We start from the raw sequence: 17,267 nt of genomic DNA on the forward strand, positions 1-17,267 counted from the left end.
ACTTTATTGGGAATGGGAAAGCAATAAGTAACACAAGAAACATATGGCACACTTGGATATGGATCAGCACTTACACTAGCATCAGTCAAAGGCAATGGGATTTTCACAGTTCCATGTGGTGGTGCAACATATATGTATACTTTACTGCCAACGACTTAAATGTGATATTTAAGTTGTGTACTACAGGGCAGTTTGTTTGAAAAGAAATCTTGGTTAGAAGTTGGAACTTGTTAGAATTACCCTGCTAAAGGCCTCAACAAGCTCAACTCAAACCGAATGCACAATATTAAATGCAGCAGCTACTTTAAATGTTGAATGTGAACCTGATTGTTATTTCCACCGCTGTGAATGGGAGATGTGCATACTAAATAACTCCCCCACTTCAGCTGAGAGAATAAAGAGTGTGTGCGTGCGCCCGAGAGTCCAACAGATCTACTTTTAACTAACCTCCCAAAGGACTTTGTCGCACTGACTTCATCCCCCCTTTTCTTTGAATGTTCGAATCATCAAAGACAACCCAACATCACTTTATTCATGTCTATCATGATTACAGAGATTGATATAGAGTACGTAGAAAGTTGAACATATTTTCACATTGGTTGCCTGTGCCTGTAACCCATAGCAACAAAGACACAGTGATAATGACAGGGGGGAGACAGAGAAGAATAAGATATTAGAGTAACAAAAGGCTGGCTAGCAAGAAAAACAAAAAATATAAAAACCCGCAAAACACTATAAAACAATTATTTTTGAGATTGTCAATTCATTTGTTCATTTCCAAAACCAGACAACAAACCAGAAGTCACAATTTCAGGGGTGGGTGGTGTTTTAGTAAGAATTCCTTTTCAAAATAAAAGTCAATCGCTTGCTGGTTTCCAGCTGACTAATTGAAGACATTCAAAAAAGACATTCAATTCCTTAAGCAACAAGCTCACATTACAAGGCTCACTTCTCTTGGCATTAGTCTTTTATTACTCCTCTGCAGTTCCATCATGCTACTTGTAACTAACATGCCGTCATGTGCCTTCACCTGCGCTATCTCTATCGCATGTTCCAGCAGAGAGCCCGTCTACTTTTAATCTCTTTAAGCAGTTACATAATGGCCCCAGTTCATGTTTTAATCAGCGAATAGATGGTTGTGCCCAGGGACGAATAATCACATCTATAACTTTCTAATCCAATATCCCGCTACATTCAAGTGGATTACAGAGGAGCAGCGAGGGAGAGGAGGGGCACAGGTGGTACACCTAGATGTGAGTGTTTGTAAGAGGATTTATTTGTGTGTTTTGTTGAGATAGAGAAAATGAGAGTGAGAACTCATGTGCCTCTGTTCTGAGTTTACATGTGTGTGTGTGTCTCCACTAACCTTCTTTTGCAAGACACACTGTCCACAATATCGGTCCTTTCAGATCACTTTTGATTTTGCTCATTTGGAAGGTTGCTTGATGATGAGTACTGACAATCTCATTCCCTAGATGGCTGTGACCCGCACTGTGCGGTGCACACCGGGTGCAACATCACCGTGGGAACAAAAGTGAATGAAGAAATTCATCTAGACAGACAGATGGATGGATACACAGACAGACAAGGAGAGAATGTATCAGAGTAATCAAATAGAGTTGTTTCTCCACACACACACGCACGCAAGCACACACTCACACAGATTCACATTGTAGGATTTAGAAGGAAAAATACAGTGTCTACAATGAATTAAATTGAAAATCCCACTCAGCATGTGACCTCATGGGCAGTAAAGACTGCATATATACATTTATCATAAAAAGTTACATTGTTAGTAGTTTTATTTATTTACCCAACTTTAATCTGTGTAATGGTCCAAAGATACAAACATTACAGGACAAAGCATGAAGAAAATCAATGGAATGTTCATTTCTTGATTGGATGTCGGACTTTTCATCTTCGCCATGCCATGACAAAGTTCAATGCGTCTTATTTCTTTCGTGATAATTGCACATGAAAGCCAATAAAACCCTGCCAGCTCAACCAGAGCACGTCTTAGGGTCAAATCACTATGAAGGATTTCAAAAAATATATTATATAATATAAAGGTAATACTGTATGTAACAAGAATTATGTTGACAAATACTTAAATTAAAAACTAAGATAAATCAAAGACGTAGAGACAGGACTCCACCCAACAAACGAAAAGGAAAAGAAGACACATGAAAAAGAAGTCCAGACATTTTTCTAAACTTTTCCGGAGGGGCTGCACGCGAGAACGCACATATCTGCAAATGTTGCGCCACACATTTTCCTGCCAGCCCCCTCGTAAGATTTTGGGGAAATGTTCAAGTGAGCCCATGTGAGAAAATTGCAGGAAAATCTGGAGGGTGGGCGCTCTGCCCAGGCGCCGCCCCTTGCCTGAATGTTCCGGAAATGTTCCTGCTGTCGTGAATGTGTCTCGTGTGGGGTTCTTCATAAGTGAACGCCAAACTCTGGAAAGTGTCCAGACCCAATTTTTTTCTGCCATTTTATCTTGAGTTTGTGTCTGAAAACAGCTTTAACGTTTTGGGTCTAAGAGTTTTTGAACATGTGCCTCTGCCAGAAAATGCTGTGTGCCTGCTAAACTTCATCAGATATTGTGCGATGTGGCTCTGGTTTACTTACTTAATTGCTTGTCATCTTCAGGGGAATCTTGACGTCTACTCCGGAAAACACTCAACCATCACACCATCTGCACCATCGTCTGAATTCAGAATGACCAGAGGCAAACACCAGCACAATGAGGACGCAAGCTTGTTTTTCCTCCTTGAAAACCTTCAGTGTGGGTAAGTCAAATTTAAAGAAGCTCTCCTGTTGAATGTATTCTAGATCTCAACAGCTCTCGTACAGATTATACCACAGAGCTGCTTAATGGCACTGGAGAAAGAGCTTTTTAATTAGATGGTAACTAAAGGTTTGGGTGAATACTGACCTTCTGTCCATGTAGAAAAGTATGAACATAATCTTAATAATGCACACATTTGCAGTGGTTGATTGGAAGTCAAGAACACACTCACTGACACAATTTGGAGTGTGTAAGACAGGGGTGGAGGATTCAGGGCATCCCACGGAGAAACAAGCGCAAAAGGCCCTACATGGATTTTCATTCCTGGACTAGTTTACAAAACCAACAAGTTCATCTTGTAATTTTTGCTTTCTCTGACCAAAAGTATCGATTTAAATATGAAATGAGGATCCTGTTCTGTACTGGAAGACTTTGAAATCTCAAAAAAAAAAAAAAAAGAGTCAACAACATCCTGTGTAATACCACAGCCATTTGACAGATCCAGCTCTGTCATGCAAGAGGAGGCTTGACGCGCACCATCTGCCTCCGCTGCCTATCACAGTACTGTATGCTACCCCACCATGGGTCAGTGGGGGGTCCCGCTATGAATAATTTTAGTACGGAACCACAAAGCCCAGACACAGTTAGGGATCTCAAATAAACACTTGTTTATGATACTTTGATATGGTAATGTTGTTAAAAATACACGTATATCTGCAAATGTTACTTTATTATCTAAATTGTTCTATTCTTCAAATATCTGCTTTTTCGATTTGGTTTCTCTGGTTAAAGTGTTAGGTTGCATCTGACTGCATGGTTTTTTCTTCCTTGCAGCCTTTTGCCGGTAAACACTGTTTGCAGACTATGCTGACACGAAGCAGTGTTGTAACTTGAGCATTCAACATTGATTTGCTCAATTAAAGGTGAATTTAAAGTAAATGACACATTAGCTGTTTTAAGATGAACTTCTTGAGACTGCTGGAGTCAGATGCGTTCACAACAATCAGGCGAGGGCCGACGCCTGTGTCGAGCATGGATTTCCCAGAGATCTTCCTGCTGTATTCTCACGTGGGCTCAGTCAGACATTTTCCAGAAATTAGATTCAAGGGGGCAGGAAGGAAAAGTTCAGGAAAATGTCCGGACTTCAGTGCATGTCTGAAAGCATAGTGCATTACTTTGTAAGCAATATGGCTGACTTTACTATGGGTAAAAAAACACTATTTAGGGTGCGACATTGTGTCTCAGTCAGCACAGTGGCTGGACTCACGCTTGAAGTCTCCTCATGTGTCTTGAAAGTCTGGGTACTGTGTGTTTCTACAGGGTGACTTTGTGCACAACTAAAGTGATACGAGGAACAGTGTATCAATTCAGGGGAACAAACTATCCTAAGATCTTTTGTCTAAATAACAATCCAAATGAAATTGCACTACGTGCATTTTCATATCAGATGCAGTATTGAGGAAGCAATACTTCCTTGGTGTGTTACTGCTGCACACTCAGTCCAGATTGATGCTAGTCTGTTTGGAAGGGTCTGACGTATTCTCAACCTTACCTGTATTAGGACACAAGCCCTTTTTTTCTGATCATGTGCTTCAACATGTTGCTTCTCTCTCAAAAATGACATTTTGAGAGAGAGGTCACACTATCACCATCTTTAGATCTCCTCTGCCAAATTTCCCCAGAGAAATACTCTTGTACCTTTACAAATTACACTTCAAATTGTGTCCAACTAAAACTTTCAGCAAACCGATTCCCATCTTGTTGCTAGTTGCCGATAGAGAGGGCCGTGGAACTCTTACCACATTAAGTAAACAAAAATGTGTTAACTGACAGATGCAGATATTCTCCACGAGACAGAAGCAGGCAGCACTTCATTCCCTTTCTCAGTGTCTAGGTGTTAATGTGCTGGCAATCAGCCCAAGTGCTTTTTGATTAGCTCATTATTAATTCATGCACACCCCCAGAACCTCAAATCACACATAATTACAACTGTGATTCCAGCAGTGACCAATATTGATGCAATAAAATAATTAGGAGCTACTGCAGCATCCCCTTTTTGACTGCAAGGGATAGGGAGAAAATGATGTGTTTGGAATATAGATGAAAAAGCAAACTGAGTCGATTATAATAGGCAAACTCAACAGAGAGAGAGAGAGAGTGTGTACTGTTGCAAAAATGCTGTGTCCATATGTAAGGAGAATAAGTCTAAATGAAGAATGTCACATCATGTTCCTTTATGATCAGTTGAGTCCACAAAACAACTGCTCACAGTCTGTCTTTGTGCGGCTGAGATAAAAAAAAACCTTTTCAAAAGGATTGGATAAAAATCTAAAATTGTTATATAGTTCCCTCGTGTCAAATTATGATTACCTCAGGTTGGGGTGTTGTACAAATTACAAGGAACAGTTGTAATATATTGCACTTTTATCGAACAAGGACAGCAGATGCTCGCCAATGACCTTGCTGGTCACCTCAACAATATTATCCACTCTTCTTTTGATTTGGACATTCAGGATGCCGCACCAAGGTGATAGGTTCTTTAAAACAAGACAACAAGTGAATGGAAGAGGTGTGCTGAGTTTTGTCAACAGCTTTTAGTTATGATTTTTTGCATTCAAGAAAGCTAGTTCCCTTTCTTGGTAAAAATGAATTAAATCTAAAGGTTTTCAGGCGTCTCAACAGTTGAAGTTCACTTCGCTCTTTGTCAAAGAGCTGCACTCAGATTTCTACAGCTTCACTCGGTGGTCTGTGGTGGAAGTGGGTGCCAAATATCTGTCTTTCATTTTCCTTTAAATGTATCTCCTGCACTGCATTGACGCTCAAGTTGGGACTTGTTTGGCTTCTTTTGCATGTCCATTTGTTTATTCAGTGGTCTAATAAAAAATAAAAAATTGAAATACTGTGCAAATCAGACTTATTTAGTGTCCTTGCCACAAGATTCTGTAAAACAACATTCATTTTAATGCACTTCCTGTGCTTGTACTTGATTTCAAAGTTCATATGGCTCTAAATGAGCTGTAATAAATAAATAAATAAATAAATAAACAAACTGCTGCTGCTGTTCGTCTGGAAACAAGTGAGTTCTGGAAAACCTGGCTTTTTGGAGATAAGAGTTGCTCATGTGATGGCAGTCTGGCTGCCTGGTGATTTCCATCCCCATACCCCTATCTCCTCATCTGTTACCCTGAAGATGAAAGAAAACAGTTTGCAGCTACTTACTGGGACCCTGTAACACATTAGTGACTATTGCCACGGCTTTCAAAGACTGCCGCGTCAGTGTGTGTGTGTGTGTGTGTGTGTGTGTGCGAGACAGAGAGACAAAGTAAGACGGGAAGACCGAGAGCTTTGACTTGTGCACACACACATACATGTGTATTTAAGAGTTACGGGGGCGAGTGTGTCTGTGTGTGTTAGCGTGTGCACATGTGCGTGCCTGCTGACATTCTAAAGAGGTGTAAGGTCAGGGTTCATGTCAGCCCGACTCAGCTGTCACCCCCTGAGCTCTTTATAAAATCCCTCACAGCTCTTTCAGCTGCTGTTTGAACATCATCAATCTGGCATAGCCTGTAAACCACAAGGCTGCGGAGGTTTTCACAACGCCGCTGCGCATTTATTCGACAGAAAGTGTCTTGTAATTTCCGATTTAAATGTTTGGAAATGATTGTGAAAAACTTTACATGCTTAATAAATTTCAAAGCAAAAAGCGCAACGAAAATACAAGTGGAAATGTTACATGTGGGAACTCTGATGTGCTGCACAAATGAGCTGGAGAGGTTATTAGGTAAGATTTGAAACTGAGGCAGGGAATTTAGTCATGTCTTGGTAAAGATTGGAACATTGTGAATGCATTGATGGACAAATGAGAAGGAGACTAAGCTGAAGGAGTCATTTGAGAACTTTTAATGGATGTTGGAGATTTTTTTTCTAAGAGACAATCCTTTGTTGTTTTAGGTGGATGATTTGACTAGAGAAAAAGGTTTTATTTTGAAGGCTATCTTTTCTAAAGTCTCTAAAGATCATGAGCAGATTTGTTGTGTTGTTGCAACACATTATAAGGAAGTTGCTTCTGAATTAAATGTTAACCTCACAAAGTGTTTCCACATTTTATGGTTCACTTTGTTGAACAAAGACAGAAATTCAATCAGAGGAACTGAAAAATACCAGAGGAACTGTAAAGGTGCACGTTTTAATTAAATCTGCTAAAGAGGTCAGAAAACTTGTGTCCTTCCTGCAAAAATCGAAAGAAGGAACATGAGAAATTTAATGAATATTTTTCAAGAAAGACAAAGGAATGAAAAGAAGACTATAGCAAGGTCCTTCTCCTTTGGCAATCATTGGAGCACCCACAACCCCCCCCCCCCCCCCCTGGATAGTTAAGCATGAAATTAGAATGAGAAATAGAACTCATGACCAAATGTGGACAAAGGGGAACAATGAGAAACAATGAATTATAATCAAAAGAGGACTCCTGGGAATGGTTGGAAGAAAGGAGAGTGTAGGGCTGAGATGTTTCTCCTCCCTACATGGCCTTCAAAATTCTATATGCTTTTAGTATTTAGGAAAAATTAGTTATAATCCAAAATGGTTGTGTGTCAAAAGTCACTGCAAAGTTGATGCATAAATCCCAGGTGTAAAGGCACCCTCTGTAAGTCAGCCATGAGGCAGGAGGGTTGGGGAGGTCACCGAAAAGTCAAGTTAATGAGTCAGGTGCTATTGATCATATCATCCCCCGTTAATATACTGTGGATCAAACCCAGCATCAGCACGTTCGACAGTGTATTGTGCTCCGATGCAAAATTATTTCTCGATGTCAGAAAACCTCACTTGGAGAGAATAGTTTTACCTTATTGTCTCATTTGTTGTGCGTTGTGTTGTGCTTGCTGTGAGTTTATTTGCTTGACATTGATTTCCTGGGTTGTGATCTTGTGTGGCTCCTATTGTGCATAACCCCTCACACAAAAGCTTTTCACTGATTGATACACGGCTGTTGGAAGAGTCCCAGTTAGCCTGTTTCATCAACCCTGTCCCCTACAAATTACATTTATACATAACTAATGGGTATCAGCATATACAACTTGTAGAAAGGATAACTCTGGTGTGACAGACGTGAGCTTTGTACGGCCACCATCCCGCCTGACCACGTCCTGGCCTCTTGCTGCTGCTAGTAAATGTAACGCTTCATTCATTAAAAAAACTGTTGCCTCTGAATGTTTTCAATGCAGCCAGCGATTATTCTGGCACCACAACTTAATTGGGAAAGCAGATTAATTGTATATGAATGTAATTACCAGGAGACAGGGTTGGTTTCATCCAGATTAAATGGATTAGGTTTACTCTGAAAAGGGGGCAGAAAACAGGAGCTGGCAGGAGGCAGAAAATACTGAAAATGGGCCGACCAGCACAGCGATGCACCAGCCCAGAGGGCGAAAAGACAAGAGCAAATCAAGCTGCACTGCAGCGGTGATTGAAATGAAGTGCCATGCTTGTGTTTCTCTCTATTGCCCAGTCTGCAGTAGCCTACCTGACAGTGTGTGGTCTGCAGAGCAACCTTTTCATCAAGGGGCGACCCTGACATGACCGGTGTTAAAACATGCCGCTGGCTAGAGGAGACCTGGAGTAGGGAGCCACATCATGTCATAGATTCCATATTGAAGGGATCCAAACAAGGAGACGCACTCTCTGACTATCTTACACATATCTCGAAGCTTTCCACTGTTCTTTTTAGTGCTCTAATTGGCTTTTTGTTGCACATAAATAGTGATTCTGGGAGTGGAACTGCTTCTGTGCTCTGGGACAAGAGCTATGAATTTTAAAGCTAAATTAAGCTAATTTTCCCCACACTTTTTTTTATTGCCTTCCTTTTAGCCATTAAACGTGTAAGTGCGTGCTGTAGGAGCAAATAACAGACAGTTTTCTGAAGTTAGAAATGCCACTTACAGGATGTATCTGCAAAAAGTAAGTACAGGGCTTAACTTTTCTCTTGTATGTCCACTTAATCAATGAGCTACTGAGACAATGGACACAATTTAAAATTCCAAATCATACGTGTGATGTTAGACATCATGTTGACTGAGATCAGTTTCCATTGTCGTTTGAACAATGGCCTGAATCTAGGCTGTACTCAAAATAAATCTACTTGTCCCTGTCGTCACAGACCCAGACTCATTTCTCATACTGGCAATGTGACTTACACAACAGGACGCTATGCCACTCTCATGGGAAACAGAGAGGGGCACAACCGAAATGGAAAGTATTGCAGAATCTCACAGATTCTCAGTTCTGGTATTGCTGAATCTGTGACCTCTTCCCTAGAGTTCTGTCTCGAGTGGAAGAAACCTTAAAGTGACGTCCACCAAAGAGATCTTGTTCTGTGCAGAGAATGAGTGGCCTTTGGCAGTCACCGCAGAGGCATTCAATATTTCTGACAGGTAGGTTTGCATATTGGGAGTCAGCTTGATGAAAGGATTGTGCAGCAGTTACCTAAGGTCTTCCAGAGAAGGTTTCCCTCTCCTGTCTAGAAAAGATGACACATGACTGATGTCAGGTGCAGAGTATTATGCCCATGTGTTAATTACAAAATTCGGAAAATTTGCAAAGTAGTAATTACATATAAATATGGAAACCGTTTTCTTTCCAACACACTGCACATTCTGATCCTGTGCTGGATTCACTACCATTCACTGGGAAAATTTCTTTAATTTATTTTATATTCAGGAAGCAATTAAGTCAAGATACATACTTAGGTATTTTGGGAAAAGTGGTAAATTATAATACATATGCACAACATCATTCAGTCATTATGCGTTTCTTCTCAGTTTCACGTTGAACTTTTTGGAATCGTATTAAAGTGAAGAGTCGTAACTTCATGTTATTTGTTGGATGAGCTTTAGCGTGCTGTTAAAGAGCATTGCCACAGCACAAGAATAGTATAATGACTCTGCTTCTATAAATACAGGAAATGTTCCAGATTGACTTAACATCCACAGTAAAAGCAACGGAGCAGTAAATGGAGTCACACTTATTTCAAGTGTTGATTAGTTTTTTTACTGCTACATTTTGAAAGTAAGTACGCGAGAGTCTGCAAGGGTCAGAGTGACGTAAATTCTGTCATTAGAGGACACGCTCCTGGCTCTGTGTGGACATTGGCATCCCCACCAATTGTGTTGTGTCCCAATGTCCACTGTGCTACAGGGACACCAACTGCGTGGACTCCAAGTGAACTGGAAAGTAAAATAACGAAGCCAGTTGCGTTCATGGTGTCCAAAGCTCTCCGTGTGGCGTCCACAAGGGCGTAGAATCGAGGCTTTAGCATGCCAAAAAGAATGCCAGGCTTGTCTCTGATAGGGCCTTTATTTTTCTTTTTATAGCTGAATTGATTTACCTTTTTAAAAGCCTTGATTAGCCCATCAATTTCAAAATAAAGCACTGAAATGGAATACAGCTTTTGTGAGGTGAATACATCAAATTATTCAGATCAAAACAGCCCAAGGTGAAACTAAGGACATTTCTGTGTAGCTGTGGTTGTTTCACATGTGAAAAGGGGAGAGAAAGGGTTCTTATAGATATAAATAGGTGCAGGCAGTGTTTGACGCTGTGTGTTCACACCGTGGTTGATTATTAAACCAGCTTTCTCTCAAAATAAAGAAAATACAATCACAATCAAACACCCACGCAAGGCTTTTCAGGACTCTTGCTCCTTACAGCTAAAGCCCAGACACAGTGTGTGTGTATATATATATATATATATATATATATATATATATATATATATATAAAAGAAACCAAATTGAGATAAGGTCAGTAAAGAATGTCTACGAGCATGTAGGGCAGGGGGAGGGGGAAGGGTGGGGGGCGGACGGACAAGGGAACACGAGTGAAACAAGGAATTTAAACGAAGACAATAAAGATAAGACTTCAGGACGGAGAGGAAGAGGGGGGGAAAGGTAAAGAAAAGGCTAGGAGAGGAAAGAAGGTGGAGGAGACAGTGATCAGGAGTGAGTAACACACCCAGGAAAAACTGGTGCCAGGAATCTTCCCCTCTCTGTCCTCCATTAAAAAAAGACCCGCAGCACTCTGGCCCCCATCTCTGTCCCTTTCCCTCATCGCTTAATATGGGTCTTAAAAGTAATTTACAGCAACATATGTGGCGAGGCATCAAAAGTGCATTTAGCAGATAAAGATGCCATTGCTGACAGAAATGTGGCGCCTGGAGCAAGGCGACAACTCGGTACTCTCCACTCTCATGCAGACAGTTTTTCTCGCCACTAGCTCCACTCGCTCTGCCATCTCTCGTTCCTCCTCCACCCTCCACGTCTTGCTCCGCTGTTTTATTCTCTGTCTTTTCTCTATCTTTCCTGCTCCAACTCCTTCTCATCCTGCTGTATCGGTCCTCACTTCTGCCCACGCACCTCCATCCCCGTTTCCCCCTTAGCCCGCTCCCACTCAACTCCCGCCCTCCTCAATCAGCCCGACTTCATGGCCATTTAAAGGAAGCCATTCATCACGAGTCCCTGCGTAATTCGTCCAAAATATGTGTCCCTTATTCAAGCCATGTTGCGTCATGAACCAGGATCTTATTTCCTGTTTCGATGGCGTGAAGCAGCTAAGCTGCCACTGTTGCCCTCTGGACAGGACGCCAGTATCTCATAGAGGCTTAGCTCTCCTTTAACACCTCCTTTAACACAGTGTGGCAAAACCAGAGAGTGCTCGTCAAAAATAACTCGACAGGGGATCAAATCCCAAACCTCTTACAACCAGTCCACTTATCTGTAGCTTTCCACTAAAATTTGAGCATCAGCCATTATACATCAGCATCAACCTTTCCTTCGTGTCCTCTCTGGCGCTCTCCCACCATTTCTACACTTTCTTTCATCCTTCTCTCTCTCTCTCCTCTGCCCCGTCTCATCCATCTCTCTCTCAATATGTTGCTCCCCCAACCTCCCTTACTACACAGTTTTTTTTCCCGCTCTCTAGATTTACAGTCTTGCCTTTCGGCTTCTTCCCCCGTAAATACTTCCCACCATCCTTCCACCTTCTCCTTCCTCCCGTCCTCGTCCAGACAGCGTGATGTGGGTAATGTGCTGTTGAGTTAATGGGTTCATTTGTCAGCATCCTTCACCCTCTTTTTTGTGGCTGAGGGGAGAAGAAAGGAGCGGCCTTGACTGCATTGTAGGGAGGGATGATGAGGATTACAAATGACGATTTTCAGACACTACCTCAAAGTGTATAATCCACCTACAAATCAAGTATGTTATTCCAACAATTCAATTTGTTTTGAAGACTCCTGTACTTTAACTACCTGCTCTTTACGTTAGAGCAGCATATTCTTAAAGGAACGGTTTGACACTTCGGAAAAACTCACTCTTTCTTTCTGGGAGTGACACGAGAAGGTTGATACCTATAGTTGATTGATATTTCTAATTCAAAAAGATGAATTTTACTTGTACTGTAATTGTACTACTACTACTTTTTTCATCAGTTATTTTGGATCATAGATTTTTTTGTGGGTAGTCACATGACCTGTCAGGTGACCTATTGGCACAGCTATATGTAAAGTGTCTCTGCTTTGTACTTGTCTGAAGAAAGGCTGTGCCCAAACGTTACCTGGGAGGAAATTTAAAAAAGGTTGTGGGGGCATCAACTGTGTTCTGACATTTCCGGTCTTCTGTTTTTTTGTCGTTTCTGTCCAGCATTAAGAGCTTATCAAGTTTGAAACTATTCAGTCAGCAGCTGGTTAGCTTATCTTTGCATTGCCACTATAGAACCCGGTTCTGTTTTACAGAGGGTTAAGGGCTCAACTCTTTATTGCCAGGTAACCAGATGATGCTCCAGGAAGTATTCCAGCAAACAGCACCACTGCTTCAAAATGTAAAACTACTGCTTTGAGGCCAAAATAATACAATAGTATTCACCATTAATGATTAAGTAAAATCAGATCCACATCAATTTCAATATATGATATATCTATGTCACATATTTAAAGCCAAACCAGGACATTTCATAGTGTACGAACAGTTAGTGCACTGGTTGCTATCTTGTGCCCTTGATTTCACAGTCAGAGAACAACTTCATATTTCTGAGTGACCCAAAAACAACATGTTCATGCTACCTGCTAGTAGATTATATCTTTCTCCTCACATCTTTTTCTCCAGTGTGCAACAGTTGTTGGATCCATCCACCTCCCACAACCCATCTCCATGCCCAAACATGCTGCAGTTTCTAATTGTGTTTGAAAGGTGCCCCGCTGGTAGATGAGAGATTTAGAAAATAAATAAATGCAAAAAAGCATCAACAGAGAAGACAGCACAAGTCTTGCTTGTAGTTTATGTGGCCTTTTGACAACAACCACCGAGGAAAAGCAAAAGGCATCGCCGAGTGAAAACAAAAACATTGCATATTAGAAATACTCTACGTCATTTCTCAAAATGTGTTTTTGTTATTAACTAAAATGTCAGCGAGCATCTGAGGTTTGCAGGAGAGTTTCCTCCAAAATTAGGAGAAAATGGGGCGCACCAAATAGAAAGATGAAATATTCCACTGGAAGATTTTTTAGCCTGACAGAAAAGTGACAGAGGCGGATGAAGGTGGTGAAGAGGGATGAAAGGGAAAGTCAAGACAGGCGGCTTTCTGTTGGTGTCAACATCCTTTGGAGAAGTGATAGAAATCAACCCTGCTTTACCCACTTATCTCTGCAGTGAGAGATGTTTTTTCGTTTGCGAGAATTGAAAGTGTCTATTCCTTCCAATGTGTGTTTACGTGCTAGATGTGATGTTTACATGCACATTTGTGTGCCCATGACATCCCCACACTAATGTATCCGTAAGTGTGTGTGTGTGTGTGTGTGTGTGTGTGTGTGTGTGCACGCAAACAGATAAGGCTCAGAGCATCTGAAATATTTCAGAAAACTAACGCATGCTTGATGCCCTTGTGTGATCAAAGAATATGGGGCTTCTTTCATTACCTTTGACAGAGGCCCACATTTGGATGTTTGCCTGCCTCTCTCTCTCTCTCCCCCGTCTCCCCCTCCCTCTCCCTCACTACGACTCTGCCTGAAGGGAGAGGAGAATGTTGGTTATCAGAGAAACGCTGTGCATCGGAGGAGCCTTTTAACAAGGTGGAAAAGCAGCACAGCGTTTGAATCATGCAGGCTGGCGAACTGCACTGCTGATTAACACTAAAGCATGAATTCACCTTATAGGTTATTTCCTCGGAAACTAGGTTACTTGTGTGCGTTCACTTAAAATACACCACAACAAGTACATTTCACACCAGAACATGTAAGCAGACGTGTGCATGAATCAACTTGAAAAGCAGTAACAAGAGATGCTGACCTTCAGGACGGAGAACCTTTCATCCAATGAAATGTCCTGAATCAGGGACACCGCTCCAAGATTGTCCCTCAGATTTGTCCTCTCTGTGGAAGAGGGAAAGCGAGATGAGAACAATAACTTATCATATTTATGAAATCAGATGTTTTCAATCGCATGGCCATATGGAAACTAAGCTGAAACATCCGTGAAACAAGCTTTTAACATAAGCTTGTTGCACTGTGTCATGTGGAGGAGGAGCTTTACACTGTTCATTTCTACTATCATATGGAGGCTCGTATCTCTAAAGAGGAACACGCTTGGTATATTCATTTAGCATGCTCATTATATTTTATGTGAAAATAAATAGCATATTCCATATGGAAAATGATATCATCAGATGCCTCCCTTTGATGTTCACCATGTCTCATTTTATGATAAAAATGGATGTGTACATGCATTATTCAAACACAATATGATAAACAAAAAGTCATACTTATCTTGCAAAGATGAACACATTTGTACAGAAAAAGCAGATTAAATGTAAGTAATCCACAGTAAAGGTAAGTGTCTTTATGATCAGATCCAGACATGATTGTTCTATATTTTATTCAGGTGTTTTTATAGTTCCTAAGATAAATACTAACAAATGCAGTTAATTATCCATTTGCACACTTTCTATTTAATCTTTTGGGAGTGTAGAGAAAGAAAATGTCTTGTAGCTATGAAGTTGGCTGTGCAGTTTTGCAAATCATAACTCATGCAGTGATATAAGCTTATATTCTTCTCAAATAAATATATATTTATTATCAATCAAATATTTCCAAAAATTGTCTTCAAAGAGAGAAAGAGAAGAGGAAACAATGAGTGAAAGAGAATGAGGGGGAGGAAAGGGAAATTTAGTGGACTGAAGAAAAGGAAAAGACCAAACTAAAGGAAGACTGATGGTGAAGTTAATTGAGTCCAATGTCAGGGAAGTGATAGGAAGACGGGGTCCTCTGCCAGAGCTGGGAATAATAGTGGTTATTTCAGGAAGTAAAATCAATCATTTTAATTTTTTTTCAGGCAACATGGCAGGTTGACATACTTACCTACAGAGCTGAGAAGGAGAAACAGCACAAATAACAGCAGCATTTGCATGGACACCGTGAACCTGCCTTGTAATTAAAGCAACACACTGGCAATAACCCCTCGGGCTGCACTGCCTTGGAGCACAAAAGCTGTGATGCAACTGACAAGTTTTCTGGGTAATGTGACGGCATATCCTTACTGGGGAAAGGAATTGAAATGGAAACAGATAGAAATGAACAGCAACAAAAAGAAAACAGGCCTTTCAAATGCAATCCAATATGTTGTATAGCAACGTTAGCAACCTTTTGTTCAGGGGATTACAGATGGTGAGTGTTGCCTTGAGTAAAGGTGAAAGAATGATGCAGCTCCTTGAATGAACAAGCTGGACTAACACAAAACAAGACAAACCCTGTAGAGATAACAGTGATGATATTTGTTGTATTTAGTTCATCTGTAGACACAATCACCCTCCCAAACGACATAGAGCATATATACTGATGATGGAGATGATGGTTGTCACTAATCTCAACCACTCCACTTTCTACTGTTGTTAAGTCCACAAATTTGCAAACCTGATTTTCCTGAGGAGTTAATGGTCTCAGCCGCTAGTTTCAAGTGTTGTTCGACACAGCATGATGTTCATTTTGTAAATTGTGGTCTCGTTTAGAGTAAAATAGACAATAAAGCACCGTATACATTGGAGCGTGGATACAGCGTGATTGACAGCTGGTACCGTCCAATCGGTGCATGGTTGCAAGTGGAGGTGAGCGCGCATTGGACCAGTTCTCAGTCAAACCCACCCCTGCTCCTACGTCTAGTTGCAAAAAAAAACCAAGATGGCACTGGTCAAAATGTTAAACTCGAGGCTTCAAAACAGCGGGTCACATACCAATAGTTGACGTCATGGTGGGTTGCAAGATCGCATTTTTCGCTGGACCACCCAGCTATTGTTTTTGTTTGCAGGACTATTGTTGCTCTGAATGTGGCCGGAGCGAACTGTTTTGCCTGGCTAAACTGCCTTTTAATTGAAAAATACAAGCCCACATTTTGTCCAAGTAGAGATCTGTTAGCACTGCAATTGTTCTGCCGGCTGTTCTAGTGTACCTCAGTTACTCAGTTGCATTACAAGGATGTGTTATTCATTATCTCATTTTGTTTTGCTCTAACAGCATAGACTAATTAGAACTACTGGCCTGTTTAAGCTGTTTTTCTCCTTATTTTGGGGTGCACTTTATTTTCCAATCTCCAGAGGTAAAAAAACAAGGACTTGTGAAGAATTATTGTGCTAAAGAGGAAGAGATAGGGAGACCATGGGTTGGGAGGGGATCATGTTGGGTTGTCTGGAGAGGGATGACTTTTCTGAGGGCGAATACACTTATCTCGTCTCCTCTGCTCCTCTCCACTATCTGTCAGTGAGTTTCTCCAGTTTTCACCTGAACTTGTTTCCACAAATCCTCCTCTTATCGTCCCTCTGTCAAGGCACTCATTGAATTTACATGGACTACGAGCAACATAATGATTTAAACTGTGCACACTTTAAGTTCGGTAAATCTGTAAATGTATCCGTTTATCTTAGTTTTGGCCCTCTGTCTGTACTAAGCTGGCATTTTCCAAACCCAAATACTGAGCTTTCCCAAAATGATAAGCCTGTTGAGCCCCAGTCAGGGGCTCAGTAGTCTTGCAGAGGCAGATCTCCATAGTGCTTTGTCAGCGCTGGAGATTGGTCTGGATGCATCATTATCATTCTACTGTAGGAAAAAAACACTCTGCCTTGTTTGTATTTCTTTAAACCAATCAAAATCATCCTTTGAAGCACTAAGGCGTACAAAGCCTTATCTTGGTTCGTTTCTTTTACCATCTACGGTGTGGAACCCATAATATTTCCACACTCCACTTCTGACATTTTTTGGTATGGTGACTGTCCGCTCACGATGACTTTGCTTGCTAGTGTCCTCCTGTTCCGTAGAAAAAAAAATACAGTATATTTCGTATTTGAACATATTACAGTTCAAATATGAATGTTATGATTGTCATTGATAACCTGTCAAAGGTGTATCCCACAGCTCATCTGTTGAATGCTGGGATAGGTTCATATGTAAGCA

General features: G+C 41.0%; 2 long non-coding RNA genes across 6 annotated transcripts in view; one reads left to right on the forward strand and one right to left on the reverse strand.

The window, feature by feature from the left end:
* LOC124849714 overlaps positions 1-17,267 on the forward strand; it is a 48,475-nt gene that overhangs the window by 1,121 nt on the left and 30,087 nt on the right. For both annotated transcript variants that reach the window (XR_007030164.1, XR_007030165.1), the window contains exon 3: positions 2,650-2,789. This is a non-coding gene — a long non-coding RNA (uncharacterized LOC124849714). The remainder of the gene's footprint in view (positions 1-2,649; positions 2,790-17,267) is intronic.
* The window catches only part of LOC118313839, a 127,064-nt gene continuing 110,278 nt past the window's right edge, over positions 482-17,267 (reverse strand). For 2 of the 4 annotated variants that reach the window (XR_007030168.1, XR_007030166.1), the window contains 4 exons: positions 14,119-14,201; positions 13,749-13,836; positions 2,629-2,707; positions 482-1,552 (listed from right to left, as the gene is read on the reverse strand). This is a non-coding gene — a long non-coding RNA (uncharacterized LOC118313839). The remainder of the gene's footprint in view (positions 1,553-2,628; positions 2,708-13,748; positions 13,837-14,118; positions 14,202-17,267) is intronic. The other 2 variants (XR_007030169.1, XR_007030167.1) reach the window with 2 other exon arrangements.

The sequence above is a fragment of the Scophthalmus maximus genome, chromosome 19, assembly GCF_022379125.1.
Source record: "Scophthalmus maximus strain ysfricsl-2021 chromosome 19, ASM2237912v1, whole genome shotgun sequence".
Taxonomy (NCBI): Eukaryota; Metazoa; Chordata; class Actinopteri; order Pleuronectiformes; family Scophthalmidae; genus Scophthalmus; species Scophthalmus maximus.